Genomic DNA, 7,345 nt, shown 5'->3' with positions numbered 1-7,345 from the left:
CCTATCTGCAAAAAAACCTTACAGTATGTTATACTCTATGCCCATAACACTCACCCACTTATTTCAGATCATTTTAATATAAACGTGAATTTATTTCAAAAGATAATATCATGCAAAAATACACCAATTTTTACCTCAGAGCCATCTTGGCCCTGCTATTCACTATAAAATCTAAAAATATATCTTTCTCTCCAAGTAAGCAGTACATTTTTATGGCCACATTGATTACAATTTGGCCTGAGAAAAAAAGCGTATAAAATCAGTTACCTTTCACTGTAAAAAGCAAATAGGGTCATATGCTATATGGGTAATTCTTGGGTAGTTGAGGCTATTTCCGAAAGTGCTGGTGCTTAATGTGAGCAGGCCTGTGATGAAGTGAGCACTTTTGGCATAATCACTCAGAGACGGACAGGGTCGCCCATTCACTAGCTTCCTGGCCTCACAGCTCCGGTGTTGCGGATTCAAATAGTGCCCTAGTGCCGTCTCTGTGCACGTGACTTCGCTTGTGTTCCTGTCCTTAACTGGTACTCTCTCTGGGTTCTTCTCTGTGGTGAATGGATATAAAGTTCAGATGATCAAGTCAATATGCATTGTCCTTAGAGTGAGAATGTGTGTTTTGTAGGGGGCCTTTGATGGACCGGAGTTTACTGTGTATACTTTGCTTTCTAGGATAGAATCTAGATCACGATGACCTCAACTGGTTGCACATCTAGTATTTAATAGACTGTATCCTTCTATTCTTTTTTAACAGAGTTTTTACTGAATACAACAATCCATTTTGGCTACCCAGTTTCACAACTACTTTCACTGCACCAGGTCATCTGTCCATCCTGAAAATCTCCTATTGCACTGGTTTAATTCTGCGAAAATGTCGCAAATTTATTGGTTTCATTACAAAAGTCCATCAACAAGCAATGTTTAACATATCTACACATATGTGCCACACAGACATTTTCTTATTATTTAGTTTTGTAATTTTGACTGACTCGTTCAGTGTCGTTCTTACCATTTTGCTAGTACTAGACATTATTGCAATGTTTGATGTTCTAGAACAGCTTTTTAAGAACTATAATTTGGGTTTCAATTTCCTACTACTTGAAATGAATGTTTTACTAATGTGAAATCTAATGTGATATATACGTGTCATAAGAAAATGATAAAGTAATGACGTTTGTTATAATACCAATAAATTTTAAATATGTTTACTGAATTAAGCAGGCATTCCAAGACCTTCTGTGAGCTTCGTTTCTCCACTTTAGATGACACTCACCATACTGTAGATGATTTGGGCTACTGAAACCAAAAAAAAGTCTGGGAAATAATGCCAGCAAGGGGTGTGCTACCTCTCAAAGACAAAATACAGTAACTACGCTCACAGTGAAACTGAGAAAAAGGGCCTTGGTTTTAGGGTGGATTTCTTGTAATTTTAACACTCTGTTTTAACACTCTGTTTTAACACACTGTTTTCACACTCTGTTTTCACACTCTGCTTTACAACCGAGCATAGTTAAGGTAAAATATTTTGTCACAAGATAGAACAGCCTAAGAGACCCGATTTGGTTCATAACTGACTTCTGATAAAATATGCAGTCGCTGTGTTTTGCCTTTGTAGTACAGTATAACACCAATTCTTTTATATGACTGTACACTCTGGAGTCTATAGCAATTAGCACTTGTTCCACCATCCCTCCCTCTGCTTCTCTGTCTATTGTCTCTGCCTATCACATTTGGCGAAATTCAAGTACATACAACAAAAGCCTGTTTAACATATGTGGTACAATTACACGGTTCCAGTGAACCAGAGGTCAGAGAAAGGTCATTTCACTGCTTTGTTTAATATATATTTTTTGCATAACCCATGCAAAGCCCTCGAGGGCAGAAATAGGTATTTGTTATCTCTGTAAAATTATATAATTAACAAACACCACATCACGAGGAGACATTTGGTCTTTCCATTGGTAATAGGACAAGGTTGGAAAAAAAAGAGCTTTATAGAGAGCGGGGGGGCTGCTCAGTCTCCTGTCTTTCTCTACTGATAAAAAGTCTGCTGTCTTGAAGAGTGAAAGTCTCCTAAAGTTATGAAATATGATAATCATAGAATACATGTCACATTGCCAAGCCACTATTATTGCACGTCATGGATCGATTAGAGCAAAAAAAGTCTCCCTCTTGGCTTGATGAACTTAGTTTAATAAGCTCAGGAATGACTATACCTAAGCATAAGAACATTAAAACATGCATGCATCTATCCACTTGAATTACGGATAAGTCTTTTCATTCAAGAATACAACTTATGCTTATGCAACTAACTTTTAGACGGCACACATTTTGTTTATGTAACATCTACTAAATGGTGCAACAGTTCCACGCCCAGAACCACTTTTCCCGCATTTTACTATTTGTTTTCCGCTTTGTTTTCATATAATTCAATTATTTATATATTTTTGTTCATTTTATTTTCCTCTTTTTATGAGTCCCACCATTGAAATTCATGCTCTCAAGGACTGGCGCTCATGCAAGGCCAGCAAAGAAAACAGGCAAACCTATTTAGTTCCAGCTTTTGTCTCTCTGTTTTCTCCTTTCGGAGAGACCGTGTTCCAGGAAAGACGACAGCTGTCTCCTGTCCATTAGCATTGCAAATGAGGAAGATGTTGAGAGTCCTCCCTGCAATACCATGTCACAGAATCCCCCCCCCACCCCCATACACGAATACACAGACACACACATTTCCTATTAACAGGCCTTGCTGGATTTCATCCTGAGACTCAATTAGCCCGGTGACCAAAGACCTGGCTTTGAGAGCAGAGGTCTCTAAGCAACAAAGGCTCGCTGGAAATCGAAATGGGCTTTACTCTATCGCTCCTCCTCTTACTGCCAAAACTTCACCTCCTTTGTGTGTGACTGTCCCTAAAACCACCGCGCAAACTCCTCACAGATCCATCTGCAATGACCCCGCACACACATCCACATCCTTTTGTGGAAACATAAACACCATACTGTAAAACGGTGTGTTTAACAAACAACACTATGCATGTTTCTACTCAAGGGTAAATTCAATTATCATTAATAGTAGGAAAGGAAAGAAAGATAAGTAATTGTTCAGAGTTAAATCTCTAGGAACCATTGTCATGGTAACCAGGGAGTTTGAGCGAGTGGCGATTCTTTTCAAACCCCTCAGACTTGAGATGAAATAAGACAGATATTCAGAAACATCTTGAGAGATAATAGGAAAGTATGTTTTTCATTGGGGTAAAAAAAAAATACACAATTCTGTGTGTATAAAAAAATTAAAGATTATTTCCAGATATTATCATCACCATCCAAATTCCGTACCCGTTTGTCCTATTCAGGGTGACGGGGGTCCAGAGCCTACGGGTGCAAGGCAGGGAATGAGTCAGGATGGGGCGCCAACCCATCGCAGGGCACACTCACACACCATTCACTCACACACACACACACACACACACACACACACACACACACACACACACACACCATTCACACCTATGGGCAATTTGGTTACTCCAATTAACCTCAGTATGTTTTTGGACTGTGGGGGGAAACTGGAGTACGCAGAGGGAACCCCACAATGACATGGGGAGAACATGCGAACTCCACACACATGTAACCCAGAGGTGTGAGGCGACAGTGCTAACCACTGCATAACCATGCATTATCATCACTACGACTGAAAATCATGCATAAGGAAGAAAGAAATTGGATTAAAATGTTACAGTATCGGGAAACAAATCTCAGTCCTCACGCAATCCAAGAAGGAACTTTTTAAAAATCTGAAGAAGTCCACACAAATGTTCTTGAAAACCCAACCCCTGGATTGAGTGAGTTTTGGAAACTTGCTCTTGAATTATAAACTTCAGACCCCAAGATGTGGGCCGTATAAGCATGAGTGTGCACTTGGCATTACAGCTCGGTTGTGTTGACTTAAACTCTACTCTGTCCACGATGCTGTAAAATCGACCGGCAGCCATAGCGACGGAGGTGGGATCCCCGCATTCAGCAACACACAGGGTCTTCAGCAGAGCTCTGCAGTATCACACACAATATAACAGTTCAGCAGCCTCACCTGCTCATCCCAGCAAGGGGCTCAGGGGCCAAGAACATCTCTGTAAAAGGGAGACCGCCGACGGCCGGTGTCATAGCCTCGAGAAGAATTCACCACGCTAGAGTGGCCGTTCTGGTGCACCAATAACTTGCCGGCACACAATTTAATTTTCCCCTTTTATCACGGCTGTTGTGAAGACGCCTCACTTGAAAGGCTCTGGTCCTTTCAGGCAGAAGAGTGGCGTGACACAGGGGTCCGGTTCTCCTCTCTTTTTTTTTTTTTTTTTTCGGAGGGTTGGAGTGGACTGAAAGGGGAATTCCGGCCTTTCTCTTCCCCCGCCCACCCGCCTTGGACCCTCCGACGGTCACTGGCAGGGCCGCCGGCTTTGTGTGGCTCACAAAGCACAGGAAACATGGAGGTGACCCAGCCCGGCCTAGAGGTCGGGTCAATCATTCTGTCCTGTCTACCTCTACCGTCCTGATGATCTATGCGGGGAGGGGGGGGGGGGGGGGGGGGGCAGGAGTCTTTAACCAGTCATCAGTTAATTCCCGGCAGTGACATCATGGCCACAACATCTGCAGATGGGCCTGCAAAGCTACATTCCAAGCTTTTTACTTGACAGTTCAGGACTATTGACAGGAAAAGTAGTAGAGAGGATAAGTGGGCAGGTATACCAGCAAATGTCCTGGAGAGCTGCTCCTTCGCTGCCCTGGCTCTCCTCTGGTGGCACTAGCTGTGAGGAGGGCGGGGCTTAAGCGGGGGGGGGGGGGGGGGAGGGGAGCCCAGTCTCTCACGCCTCAGGATGTTTTTCTCTGCGGAGCATGATGTTCCTTGTACATCTTTCCAAGACACCAGTTTTCTTTTCTCCGGTTTCCCTTGTACAGAAACCTAAATGCTGCCCTCGGTCCACTTTTATGCCCAAATAAAGTTCCAACTGCAAACGCTGTGGTTCTGTTCAGTGAGATGCATCTCAAAGTAAGTATCTTATTCAAGAAAAGGAGAGCTTACATAAAGCAGACAGCACACCAAGGCTCTGTGGTCCATTATATGTACATGGAGGCATAACTGAATGTTTTTGCACATTAAATATTGTACGTCCGTGAAAGTGAGTGAAAATACTAACCCCAAAGTTTAGTTTGCCTTGAGGTTGTGATGCAATGGCGGCATTCCCATGCTTTGCTGGTCCACCATCTCTCAGGAGAAATACTCCTCTTCATTTGACCCGTGGGGTTTCAAGGGGTGGGATGGGGTATCCGCAGTTACCATGGAGACCACACTGTGGAGATGAATTGAAACATGGTTGGGTCGAGCCGGCTCTGGTAAGCACAATGGCTGTGACATTACGGCTGATTAGGACAAGTAATGGGATTAGGCAAGGGACACCTGGGAGGGGGTGAGCAGGAACCATGCCGGGGGGCTGGGGAGGAGAGGGGGGGGGGTTACTCTGCTTGTTTTATTGTTGACAGGAATAGAGCAGGTGTAATATAACAGAGGCATCTGTTAAATGGGAACAATTTAGCCTGTAGAACTGGAGGTCAAAAATTAAAAGTGAAAAATGTCAGGTATGTAAATGACATGGTTAATCCATCCATCCAATGTAAATTTACATTTATTTATAATATCTGACTGAAAGCAATCATTAAAAAAAAAAAAAAAGTTGCAGCCAGCATCAGACGCTGCCTTGGATATGAAGGAACCTTTCCCACTGTCCCAGTCAAAGCCGTCCAAATTCCAGCACTCAGCCTGGACCGCCCAGTCAATTAATAAGACATTGTCTCCTCCCCCGGGAAGCTGGCGGGCAGCCCACCCAGAAGTGCTCCAGTGGCCTGGCTCTTCTCTGGTGGCCCTGAATGGTGTCGGCTGTCAGGAGGGCCTGGGTGATGAGAGGGATGCGGGAAACGTTGTCAAGCTGACGTAGCAAAGCTCAGAGCTCCTGTGGAAGAGGGCAGATCACTACGACTGCCCCTTTCCAGCCAGCTCTAGCTGTAGGTAGGACAGGCAGTAACCTAGGGCTCTCCAATGACCCGCGTTGCGGACGACGTCAAATGATCATCAATTTTCTTTGTAGCGCGGCCTACCAAATAAAGCTTTGTCCAGGGCCCCAACCACCTAACCTTTTATCACTACTCTTCCCGCACCCCTTACAGCAAGCACATTCCCTCATGCCGCATTTCAAAGCTGCACCCTGAGTGGCTCTCCAGCCTGCCACTCACTCATGTACCAATCAGCCCCTCAGAGACTGAAAGGGGTGGGTCCGTAGATCAGAACCGTTCTAATAAGTTTGAAGTTGGCTAATACCTATTATGGTGAATTTCACAAAAGAAAGCAACCAATAGAGTGTACATCAACATTGTGACACCTCGCTTTTCAGTTTTCTTTGACTGCTGTGCCCAAACAGCAATCCAACCACCAAGTAGCACTAATTGATGTCAGTCTCAAGCAGGCCAATTTAAGATACTCTGTCTGCAGTAGTAGGGCAGCACAGTGGCGCAGTAGTTAGCATGTCTGCAGTAATAGGGCAATACAGTGGTGCAGTGGTTAGCATGTCTGCAGTAATAAGGCAGTACAGTGGTGCAGTGGTTAGCATGTCTGCAGTAGTAGGGCAATACAGTAGTGCAGTGGTTAGCATGTCTGCAGTAATGGGGCAATACAGTGGCACAGTGGTTAGCATGTCTGCAGTAATAGGGTAGTACAGTGGTGCAGTGGTTATCATGTCTGCAGTATTAGGTAGGTGCAGTGGTTAGCCCTCTTGCCTCACATCTTGGGGACTGGGGTTTGCGTCTCCATCCTGGATATATGTGTATAGTGTTTGTTTGTTCTCCTCCAGTGTTGTCATGGGGTTTCCTCTGTGTACTCTGGTCTGCCCCCACAGTCCAAAAACACACCAATGTGACATGGAGTTACCAAATTGTCTGTAAGTATGAATGGTGTGCTTGCCCCCTGTGGTGAGTTGGTCCCCCCTGGGTTATTCCCTGCCTTACGTCCATTGCTTTCAGGATAGGCTCTGGACCACCCCCTCCAACCCTGAATAGAACCAGCAGGTATAGAAAATGGATGGATGTCTGCAATTTTGCATGTTGTCAGTGCAGTAAACATGCCTAATAAGGATGCAGGTGAATGCATTGTTAACTCTCATCTATCAGAGATAAAATGTGGTTATTTTGCAACATCTCAAATGAACATAGGACCAGAAGCAGGAATACCAGGTCAAAATAATAAAATAGCTTTTGACAGATAAATAAAATCACTCAACAATAAAGAATAAAGCACAGAAATACCTGT

This window comes from Brienomyrus brachyistius, chromosome 14 (genome assembly GCF_023856365.1).
Source record: "Brienomyrus brachyistius isolate T26 chromosome 14, BBRACH_0.4, whole genome shotgun sequence".
In the NCBI taxonomy this organism is placed as follows: domain Eukaryota; kingdom Metazoa; phylum Chordata; class Actinopteri; order Osteoglossiformes; family Mormyridae; genus Brienomyrus; species Brienomyrus brachyistius.
The sequence above is the reverse complement of the archived record's forward strand: the minus strand, read 5'-3'. Positions refer to the sequence as shown.